The 10,702-nt window shown below is 38.5% G+C and overlaps 1 non-coding gene across 1 annotated transcript; it reads left to right on the top strand.

Annotated features, from left to right (window-relative positions):
- The first annotated feature begins 1,138 nt into the window (after nt 1–1,138).
- Nucleotides 1,139–1,245, top strand: LOC145776470 (U6 spliceosomal RNA). Its single transcript, XR_014290258.1, has one exon. It is a non-coding gene; the product is annotated as a U6 spliceosomal RNA (small nuclear RNA).
- The last annotated feature ends 9,457 nt before the right edge of the window (nt 1,246–10,702 follow it).

Below are 10,702 nucleotides of genomic sequence, written 5' to 3'. Positions count from 1 at the left end.
CATTTAATAAACGTACGGTGAGCCTATTATACAAAAAACTATAGGCTATAGCCTACAGGAGGGGTCACCAACCTTTTTTGCATGCGGGCCATTTTGGCACTAAGGAGAGCTGTGGCGGGCCGCGAAATTTTTTTTCCCACGAGATTTCTGTATCATTGATTCTAGTCACTCTAAAAGTAAGATTTTCCGAAAGTGTTAAGAGATTGGTTGATTCAGATTGCGAAATAACTATTTACCAAACAAATTCTGCAATGATAATAAAATATATGCTTTCCCTAACCCTACTTTTTTTGAAAAGCTCTTGTGCACCGCAAAAATTAATTTAAAGAAGAAAAAAAGTTTGACTTCGTCGGGCGTCGAACCCTTGTTCTCACGATCACTAGGCGAGGATGAAACCACTGAACCAACCGTGCCAACGAGAAAATGTTGCATTCACACAGTTTTAATCCAAACTTTTGCCAACATATGTAAATGAGACAGAAATCTCGTGAAAAAAAATTTTTCGCTGGCGGGCCGCACTAATAAAATTTTAGGTAGGTTGACTCTTATGCTAGAAAAGAACGCATTTCGTACCCAGTAGGCTATCCAGCGTTACATGTTGTTCATATTTATGTTACAATACCGCAACAACAAAATTAATCGAACAACGCTACTGCCAGGCCAAGCTCCTTTTACAACACTTTTGACTTTTTTAACAATACCTAATAAACGAGGCTACTTGTTTTGCGCACTTATAGCGAGGCGAGCGGTTTCATCAGAATATTCATCGCCAAGCAAGAGTGGTGTTGCCACTTCGCTTCACAAAAGATATCTTGCAATTAACAATTTCAGTAAACAAGGAAATGTTTGACACATCGCAATACAGGCAACAATAGTGATCTGCAATCGTATCAGCGAAAAATAGGCTCCAATAACAGGGAAAAAGAAACCAGGCACCATGAAACAAACGCTTGTGAAAATCATCGAAAAATCGTAATTCTATCCTAATTCATGAACAGTCTTCCCTCTAAAAAAGTAATGAGTTGATTTTTCATCCTTTTGTGAGAGTCTATAAAACCGTCTTTCTTTAATTATAGACAACTGTCGCTTGCGGTGCTTATCAGCGTGGCAAGAATTTGTTGATTAACAACATTTTGCAGTACTTGCTTCAGCAGTACATATGCTAAAATTGGAGCGATACAGAGAAGATTAGTACGGCCCCTGCGCAAGGATGACACGCAAAATCGTGAAGCGTTCCATATTTCTTTAAAAACAAAAAACATTTTGCAGTACAAAGCTAAATATTTTCATTATACAATCAGAAAAAGTCTTCAAATTTATATATAATATTTTGCCAATTTATTATAAATTGAGTTGGCACACCGACCTATTTTTCCAACAAAAACTTGCATAAAGAGAACACTGCTCGGGAAACACAATAACGGTGAAACGCACACTAGTGTTCACATGACATTTGCAAACAATAAGCAACCCTATGCTCACAGGCAATTTCGAAAACAGACGTTTTAATCAACCACTGGGACGGTGTGGCTGGACATCGCATTGGAATAACTTTAAGCAACCCCCACCTAGAACTATAACTTGATTGGTCGGTCGGTGGAATCGCATGCAAAGCGAAAATATGCTTCCCGGAAAGTATTTTTTTGCCTTCGTGCTCTTTAACTCCTCAAGAAAAGTATTTTTGGTTATACTTGTACGCTGATACCTTCCGCGGGCCGCAGCGATACAGCGTGGCGGGCCGCCAGTTGGTGACCCCTGGCCTACAGTGTTTCGTTTGTAAATAAAATGAACTGATCGCAGCAACGACAGTGGTGTAGTTTTAAAACAGGAATCGATAACTGATGGGTTCAGGAATATACACTAATTATTATTTGAACATTATATTATAGTGATGATCAATGAAAATGGTCTTGATGGCGTGCGGGTGACTTCGGTATCGGAGAGGGATGGAGTTTCTTGGCGATTTTCAAATGAATTTCCAACCAAACTGCTGGAGAGTGATGCAGTTTCATTGTTGTAGTAGCCTACCGCATTCTTTACAAACAAATCTATACAACAAAGTAACAAGTGACACTTGTTACCGTAGCTAATAGTCTTGTTTTCAGTTGTGTTTCCAAAAAAATCAAGATAACAAAGCAGCAAAGATTTTAAAGGTTGCTTAAACAAATATAGTGAGAAGTATGTTTAGTTGCTAGCAGCAATAATCCCCCCCCCCCCCCCCCCCCCCCCTTGGTAATTCATGACAAAGAGGAATTGACCAAAACATGTGGATTGAAGTGTGTGAACAGTAAAGCAAAGGTAAAGTAGTTTCACCCTATATGGTTGGTCGAGTCCTGTCTTTGTCATGAGTTACCAAGGGGGGGGGGGGGGGGACTTGTATACCAGCTCCAAATTTTGTTAGTTAAACAAATAGCCAGAGATGTACGTATGCGCCGCAAATTCTACGCCGCATACTTGCGGCGTAGACTTTTGTTTGCGCTAACGCTTGCGGCCACATTTTTTTGGATAGTTTGCGCTTGAGGCTGCGCCGTAAAGTTTTCGCGGTTTTTTAGCGCATAGCGTCAACGCATACTTTTTAATGTCTTAGTTGTTGTTTGCAATTTTTTTTGTCAAACTGCGAAATGTTGACGTCTTGCAATTGCCCATTGTTCTAGTGTTGTGTCACAGTGTCATCTATTGTTCAGTCAGCTGGAGTTTGTTTGTATATCGCACTATTGCCTTTGACGCTAGAGTCCCACGTGGAGACTGAAGTCTTGCAGAAAAAAAGAAAGAATTAGTTAAAACAACTTAATTAGGCCTACTGAGAAATTAGTAAATTACGGGTCGGAACAGGAATGTAATGTAAGCAAGCAAGTAGGTAGGTTGGTAATGTTGCTCCATGTAAAATGTAAACAATGACTTGGCTTCGTAGTGTGAAGTATTTTTAGTCAAGCAGTGTTGAAGGCGTTTGTAAGCAATTGTGAGCACTTTAATTTATATTAGTTAAGTCTTGCATTTTGGGGCAAATCATAAACTTCTCAGGCAATGAGCAGTGCAGCCTATGTATCTAAACAAACTCAAATATTTGGTCTCCGACCGTGATTGCTTGCATGATGTTATACTCTGTATGTTATATGTAGTACATTACTTTGCCTTTGCCGGTTATTCTTGTTGTAGGCTATGTAGCGTAATAATGTGTAGGCCTACATACAGTAGGCTATCAAGCTAAGGTAATTTTTACTTGACAATTTATACATTCTGTTGCGTAAGCAACTAAGCATGTAATTATATATGTTTTGTAACTTGATGAGCAGTTTAGCAAAACATGCATCCAGGGGCCAATTGTGAGAGGCTTTTGAGTAGCCTACTGCTAATAACACTAGTAGGCTAATGCTAACTATCCCTGAATGCTAATAACAAAGAGTTGTGCAGTTCAGAATCTAAACGTGCTTGTGTCTGGCAATTTTGTCTTCCATTAACCCACTTTTTAAAAATCTTATCAGAAAAGAGCATAGAGCTTACTGAGAGAATTATGGCATTAAAAGCAACATCAGTCTTATTCAAACGGAATCATTTTAAAAATAGTGTTTTTTATAATGGATTTTTAGGGAGCGACAGTTAGTATATTACTAGGAGCGACAGTTAGTATAATACTAGAATTTTCTTGATAGGCGCTCGCCACATTTCAAAGTTGTTAAAAAACTCTGAGGCTGAGAGCCACTGCAACCAGACGAAGGAAGCCAGCGACAACGAACCCCGTGGGCTACTCCATGCTCTTTATGAGGACACTGGCGAAGACAGCATAGACGAGGTTGTAAAAGCGTACTTGGAAGAGAGGCCACACAAAGGACCATTAACCGTGGGCGCTTTTCCAACGAAAGATTTCCAAAATACTTTTTTCCGCTACAACACGCCAATACCTTCCAGTGCTGCGGTTGAAAGAATGTTTTCAATGGGCAAAGACATATTGAAACCAAAACACAGCAAAATGTCAGATGAACACTTTCAGATGCTTGTGTTTCTTCGTGGAAATTCAAAATAAAACTTGTTTGTTTCGAGTGGTTTATACCGTGTGAATGTTTGGCACCTAGCAAACAAAATTAGTTCACGCTAGCGCAGAGGTGACGAACCTTTTTGCGGTCGCGGGCCACTTTGTCAATTACACATGAATTATCGGGCCACACAACTTTTTAATCGTAACCTACTATGAAATCTTTTAGAAGCGACTCAAGATATTATTCATGAAAAGTAACAAACGGCAAATGAAAGTAATAAAACCCACACAGTTGAAATTATCTTACGCAGAATCGAAACATACAACAGTAAAAAATAAAAACAAATCAACTTGAGCAAAAAGAATAGAGCAACAGTACTTGCACTGATAATGACGACAGTTTAATTTTCGAAGCGTTTGCTTTCATATGAGTATAATTCTTTTTCTGGCTCTATCCTTTTTGCTCAAGTTGACTAAATGTTTCGACCGCTATGCTCCGAAACAACAAATCAGTTAATGAAATTTCTTTTTCAAACAACAAACAAAAGCCCATGCGAATCATATAGTTGAAGCTATCTAATGCAGCATTGAAGCATAAAATATTAAGAAATACCATTGAAACATTGATTTTTTTTGATTAGTGGGATTTTTGGAAAGTTTTTTGCTTGACTAAGCGTTCAATATTAGGTCGAACAGACGATGTGGCAACTTTCCACTGCATACTAAGATTTTCATCAGTCAGCCTCGACCTGTAACGACTTTTTGTAAAGTGCATTTTAGAAAAGAACTGTTTGCATGGGTACGTGCTGCCGAAAACAGATGACCATTTGAAAGCGTGAGCTCTCACGTTTGGAAACTCTTCCTTTGATAAACATACAGCACGATAAAGCGGTGGTGAGATGGCACTGCCGATAGGCACTCACTTTCCAACAATGCAATCCTGATTCGACTCACGGCTTAAGCTGGTTGTTGAAAAACACCGCTCACCTCTACCCAAGGCCAAGGGTGTAATAAATTGGGTGGACGTAGTTGCTGAAGGAAAAGCGGCCGACCCTAATGAGAACCTTATCTTCTCATCCCCCGATGCTTGGATCAAGTATGGGACTCATCTAACACGATAAAATTCAAGCAACAGCTTGTTCACATACATCGCTTTTAGCCTGTCATCACTCTGTAGTTTTATGAGTTCAAGTTGGAGCTCATAGGGTGCAGAAGCAGGTGTAACATTGAAGAAGATTCATAGATTGGAATCGACTAAAAATACAAGATGAAGTTGGTGAATAGTGTTTTCACAACTTTACCTTATAGCTTTCCTATTTTCTAACTTTAAACCCTGAAAGTTAGTGTTTAGGGCAAGAAAATAGCAAAGGAAATGTAACCAGTGAAGGCATAAAACAGCTTTGAGATGTCTTTTGTCTTTAATGCATGAGCGATTGTCAAATTGTTTTGCGGGCCGCACAAAATTCTTTGACGGGCCGCAGGTTCGTCACCTCTGCGCTAGTGTATGCGCTGACGCCGCCAACTTTTTTTACAAGTTACGTTGACGCATACGGCGTATGGTTTTTCGAACGTTTACGCTGACGGCGTCAATATTTTTTGTATGCGCGTACATCACTGCATGAACGTATTGCTATAGCAAAATACTGTTTTATGCCATGGAATTGAAACTGTAACTCAAAATTGAAAAAACTGTTAATTTCAGGCCATGTGGACCATTAAATTAAACATGCGAAACAAAAATCACAAATTCGACATGAAGTAATGTGCTCATTTTGTAAAAACAAAAAAAATACAGCAAAATTAAAGAACGTAAAGTCAGCGAAATCTGTTTTCGGTCATTTGAGGTTTCTATTTAAAACAAAGACATTCAACATGCGGTGTAGCCTTTGTAATTGGGTCAAACGGAACTGCTGTTTCAACGTTACCCTAGGCGTAAAAAAAAGTGAAACTGCTTCACAAGTTTAAAACAATTAAACACAAGCGTAGTTTGCTCATTAGATGTCGATTTTGTTTCAAAGGATAACTGGTGACGACACGTTTACAGCGACGAAAGCGTTAACTACAGTAAATTATATCGTGTGCATTTGGTTACAAATTTAACATCTGTTATGTAGACTGCTTGTCTATAAAAACTGTTACACTTATAAACCATGTCACAGTGTCAGTGAGCAAGGATGAGATGTCTTGTATAACTTTAAACAAATACACTTTGCACAGATGATGAAACAAAACATAAAACTTGTGTTTTTTAGAAGTCTTTTACGTCACGATATAAACTTAGAAGTCAATATTTAAAAGCAACGCAATAAAATTACTTTCAACAATAATTGTGGAAATACTTTAACGTGGGGCATTAGAAAAAAATAAATCTATAGTTACCGCTATCAAAAACAATTTTGTACATTGAATAATATATTAGCAGAAAAATTCCAATAAACGAAGGTGGTTGAAAAATGCCGCTAAGTGGCGTTGCAGAGCCTTAGCCACTGTCGTGTGGCCAGTAACGCACTGTCGCCATATGGAAAATTTCGTACTCAATTTGGGAAAATTGTAAGGTCGTTGAGGACAAAATTTTTCAACTGGAGAAAGTTGATGGTTTTACAAAGACTTGCGGTCGACATTAAAATCTGCACAGGTAACTTTCTCTGCCGAAGTAGCATCTCAAAGGTGATGATGACTCTTTTTCGACATAGTAAAAATTAATGGAAAGGCTGTCTCGAAAACTACTTTTTTGGTTTCGCTTTTTACTAGAGCTTGCCGATTTGCAAGGAAAAAGTGCTGGTGAAATGAATCTGCAAGTGGGAAATTTGCGAGGCGCCTAGTAAGAAATTCTTTTGGTAACCGTGAGACCGCAACAAGTTTTGAAAATAATAACGTTTCAAAGACGTTTTTAAACGCTTTAGAGTCATGTGGTTCTGTCTTCATGCCAAAGTTTAAGTTTACGTGTGACGGTGTGAAGACCATTTACAATTCCGTGTTGAAGACAGTGGCATACACAAAGTCCGAGCACTACCCCCCTAGATCGTGATGAATGGAGACTGAGGATGTGCCTTGCCAGACCCAGTCCTACCCTGATTCTAGGAAATGAGACGTAAAACAGGAAGAAGAAGAGAGCGTTGAGCTATGACCACAAGCTCGTGCTCAAGGTCAAATAAATGGTTCTCGAGGCTCAGGAGCCCCGTGCTTGTTGTTAACCTGCTTCAGTTTCATAGCGCTCAGTATCCATTGATCGTCATCATCATCAACATGAGATTTTATATAAAAGACAAATGTTACAAAAAGATTATTCCTTACGAAAATAGTCTGACAGTATCATAAAAACAACAACAATAAACAACACGTATACAAAAACGACAACTGCTACCTGCTACCAGTAGCGTTGACCAGAGGGTACGTTTGACCAGGGGGTCCAGAGGGTACTTTTGGACCCGTGCCAGGGTTAATTTTAGGGGCTCAAAACCTTTTCAAAGGGCCCGGAAACATAAAGAAACCGCAACGTATGGTTTGGATACAGTGCTTTTATTTTATAGATGTCTTTTGGGGCCCAAGGATCTTATTGGTATCGGGCCCGAAATATCCTCTCAACAGCCCTGCCTGGTAGGCTACCATCAAGAGCGAAGCAAAACAAAGATACAGTAATCATAACCTATAGCCTACTGAGTTAGCAATATGGTGATTTACAGCAATAAATTTAGGAAACACTGTTCAATCTAAACAATCCTTAAGCTGATACCACGTAATTGAAATTTATTTATTTGAGAAGCTCTAACGCAATTGTATAATGTAGCTACGGTACTTCAGCAATTTTCTTGAATTGAGTTTTGAAGTTGGGTTATTCAGGTAACACATATTATAAATTTAAAGATCAATTTAGAGATTTCCTATTTTCATGCAAATAACTTGACATGAAGTATGTCGCTTGTCAAGATCTAGGTAGGGTAGAGTGATGAAAGTTTTGCTCTTCTCTTGCTAAGGACTTTACAAAGTCTTGGTTCTATTGCTAAAAGACATTGTGCGAATGATTCAATTTTGCATAGTTGAAATTTTCTCATAACAACCGGATACATGCCAATGTTCTTGCTTAGCTGTTAATAACGGCTTTTGCTGTGTATGAAATGACGGCAGCTAAGCAGCGACAAGCACTCTGTCCAGTGGCGTAGCCAGAAAAAATTTTGGGGGGGGGGCCAAATATTTGATGAATTGAAGAGAACGACAAAATGTTTGATTTAAGACATCGCCACCTGATGTGCAGTGGCGCATCCTGGTGGGTTAAGCAAGGGAAGCAATAAAGCTGGTGGGGGTTAGAGTAGATAAGATGTATACCTGAAACTTTCCAGGTGCATAAAGCAAGATATACTCCTTCAATTTACAAAAGTTTAATAATTTTATTGTAAAAAATAAATTGCTGAGAATCGGTACAAGTTGGTAAAGTTTAAGTTATGACAAGATAAATCTAGTAATTATTTTGTGCTTTGTTTAATTAATTCATGCAGATGTATGATCGTGCTTTCCAACGATGGCAAAATTGTTAAAATCCGAGCAGAAACGAGAAAACTACAGCAAGTTTAGTGGAAGCACTATTTACCGATCACAGCAAACAGGGGTGGCTTATACTGAATAAGGATCGATTTGCCTTTAGAATGCATTGGAAAAAAGCTTCGCCGGGCGATTAAGTTTGAACAACGATTGCTCGTTTTGTAGATAAGATATAAACTTAAAACTTTTCATGTGCATAAAGCAAGACATACTCTTTACAGTTGCGTTAGATTAGTACTTTTATTGTAAAAATTAAGTTGCTGAGAATCGGTACAAGTTGGTGAATTTTTTGTCAGCACTACATTAAGCTAGTGCTTTTTTGGTAGGCTACTTAGAGCTAATTTGTTCTGGTAGATGTGTGATCGTGCTTTCCAACCAGTGTTGTACGCGTCATTGAAATAAATTGATGGCGTCAGCGTCAGCGCGAATTGCCTAAAAACTTTACGGCGTAAAGTACTGCGTAAGCTCTTAAAGAAATTGACGGCGTCAGCGTCAGCGATAATTTCTAGCGCTATTTTTTGCCAGCGTCTCATAAAACGGAAATATTTCAACCAAGTTTAGGCTAACAATAGCTAAAAATAAAGAGCAGATATTATGTTTTGAGACTGTATTGTAATTAGCTGCTTAGCCTATTAGTTATTTCCTTACAGAAAAAGCAAACATTTCAAAACGTTTGTCTGACAATTTGCTGCGTTTGGGACGCATAGCCTAGGCTATTGTCCTTTCCAAGTGAAAACATGCGTTCCACAGCAGCGCTGGTTGGTATTGGTGTGTTGTATTTCAAAAATAAATTGAAAACGTTTACTCGGAAAGGTATCACTGTTCCTAACGTGCTGTGATAGTTTAGCATGTATAAATCTTTTAACCAGGTTCACTGCACCAACATCGCTCTTTTCAAAGGCATAAAGCTCTTGAAATAAAGTATCTTCAACGTTCCGCGAAGCCGATCATGGATTTTTCGCTTTCTGTCTCTGATCTCTCGTTCTCAATACATGGGTGATCACTAGGGCCCGCAAAAGTCAATAAAGTCAAAAATTTTTAAGGACCTCGTCTATCCACGAATCCAAGAATAAAGTTATTTTTAGCACCTAGGGGACTGTTTCTAAGAAGTTTATAGGTCAAAATAAAGTCAAAATTGACAATAAAGTCAAAATTTTCAATAAAGTCAAAATTTGTCAAATTATGGCTTTTGACAAACTTTTTGTGTTTCTTGAAAGTAATTTTTGTCAAAATCCTCGTGGAAACATTGTAAATCAGGAACTGCGACACACTTAAACGGTAGCCACTTTAAAGGGGTATTAAAGGAAAAACCTGACTTGGCGATTTTCCACGTTCTTTGTGTTTAACATGCTACCATAAAACGATTTTCAATAAAATTTTGCCCCATTGCGGTCTGACCACCATTGTGCGCGTGCTTTTGTCAGAGCTTTCAAAACGAGATTGGCCTGAGCAACGAAGCGTGCGACTGTAAAGAACGTCATAAAGTCTACGTCATAAAGTCTAGCAATCAACCAATCACGCAATAATTGTTACTGCGGGCGATTTGACTGTAGGCTATGTATGTATTTACATCAAAACAGCACATTTTAACATCAAAACAGCAGACAGTTTGCTCAAAACATCAGATTGGTAACGTGGCTTTTGTTATTGCTGGACTTTATGACGTATTCTTGAGCTGTGTTTGCACGTTTTGGTCATTTTGAAAAAAATGAAAATAAATGAAACACTGGACTTTGGGCCTTGCCAGCGCCATTGAAAACAAATTTTTTTGGGTAATTGTTTTTGAAATGTATTCTTGAATGTTCAGTTTACTCATTTTAATGCTTAATTCCGGTTTGAAATTTTCCTTTAGTATGCCTTTAACAAGTTGAAATTCTACCACTGAAATTGACTACAATGCAACCGCCAACCAATCAGAACGTGTTATAAGAGGCCACCGTCCAATTGTGACCCTTCTAGCACTCATCCAGAGAGTTAATGCTTGTTTTGAACTTTATTTGGTAATTACAGAAGAAAAAGAGCAATAGCAGTGGTGAGAATCGAACACGCGTCAATGAAATGACTGCTTTCTAGCCCTAACCCTAACCCCTAAGCCAACCAGCTGACAAAAAATCTATCACTTAATTTGCTTTCTATGATCTTCTTTTCGCCATTTTTTACGTCACTTAAACCGTAGCTTATGATTGGTTGGCG

The sequence above is a fragment of the Aplidium turbinatum genome, chromosome 8 (assembly GCF_918807975.1).
Source record: "Aplidium turbinatum chromosome 8, kaAplTurb1.1, whole genome shotgun sequence".
In the NCBI taxonomy this organism is placed as follows: Eukaryota; Metazoa; Chordata; class Ascidiacea; order Aplousobranchia; family Polyclinidae; genus Aplidium; species Aplidium turbinatum.
The sequence above is the reverse complement of the archived record's forward strand: the minus strand, read 5'-3'. Positions and strand labels throughout refer to the sequence as shown.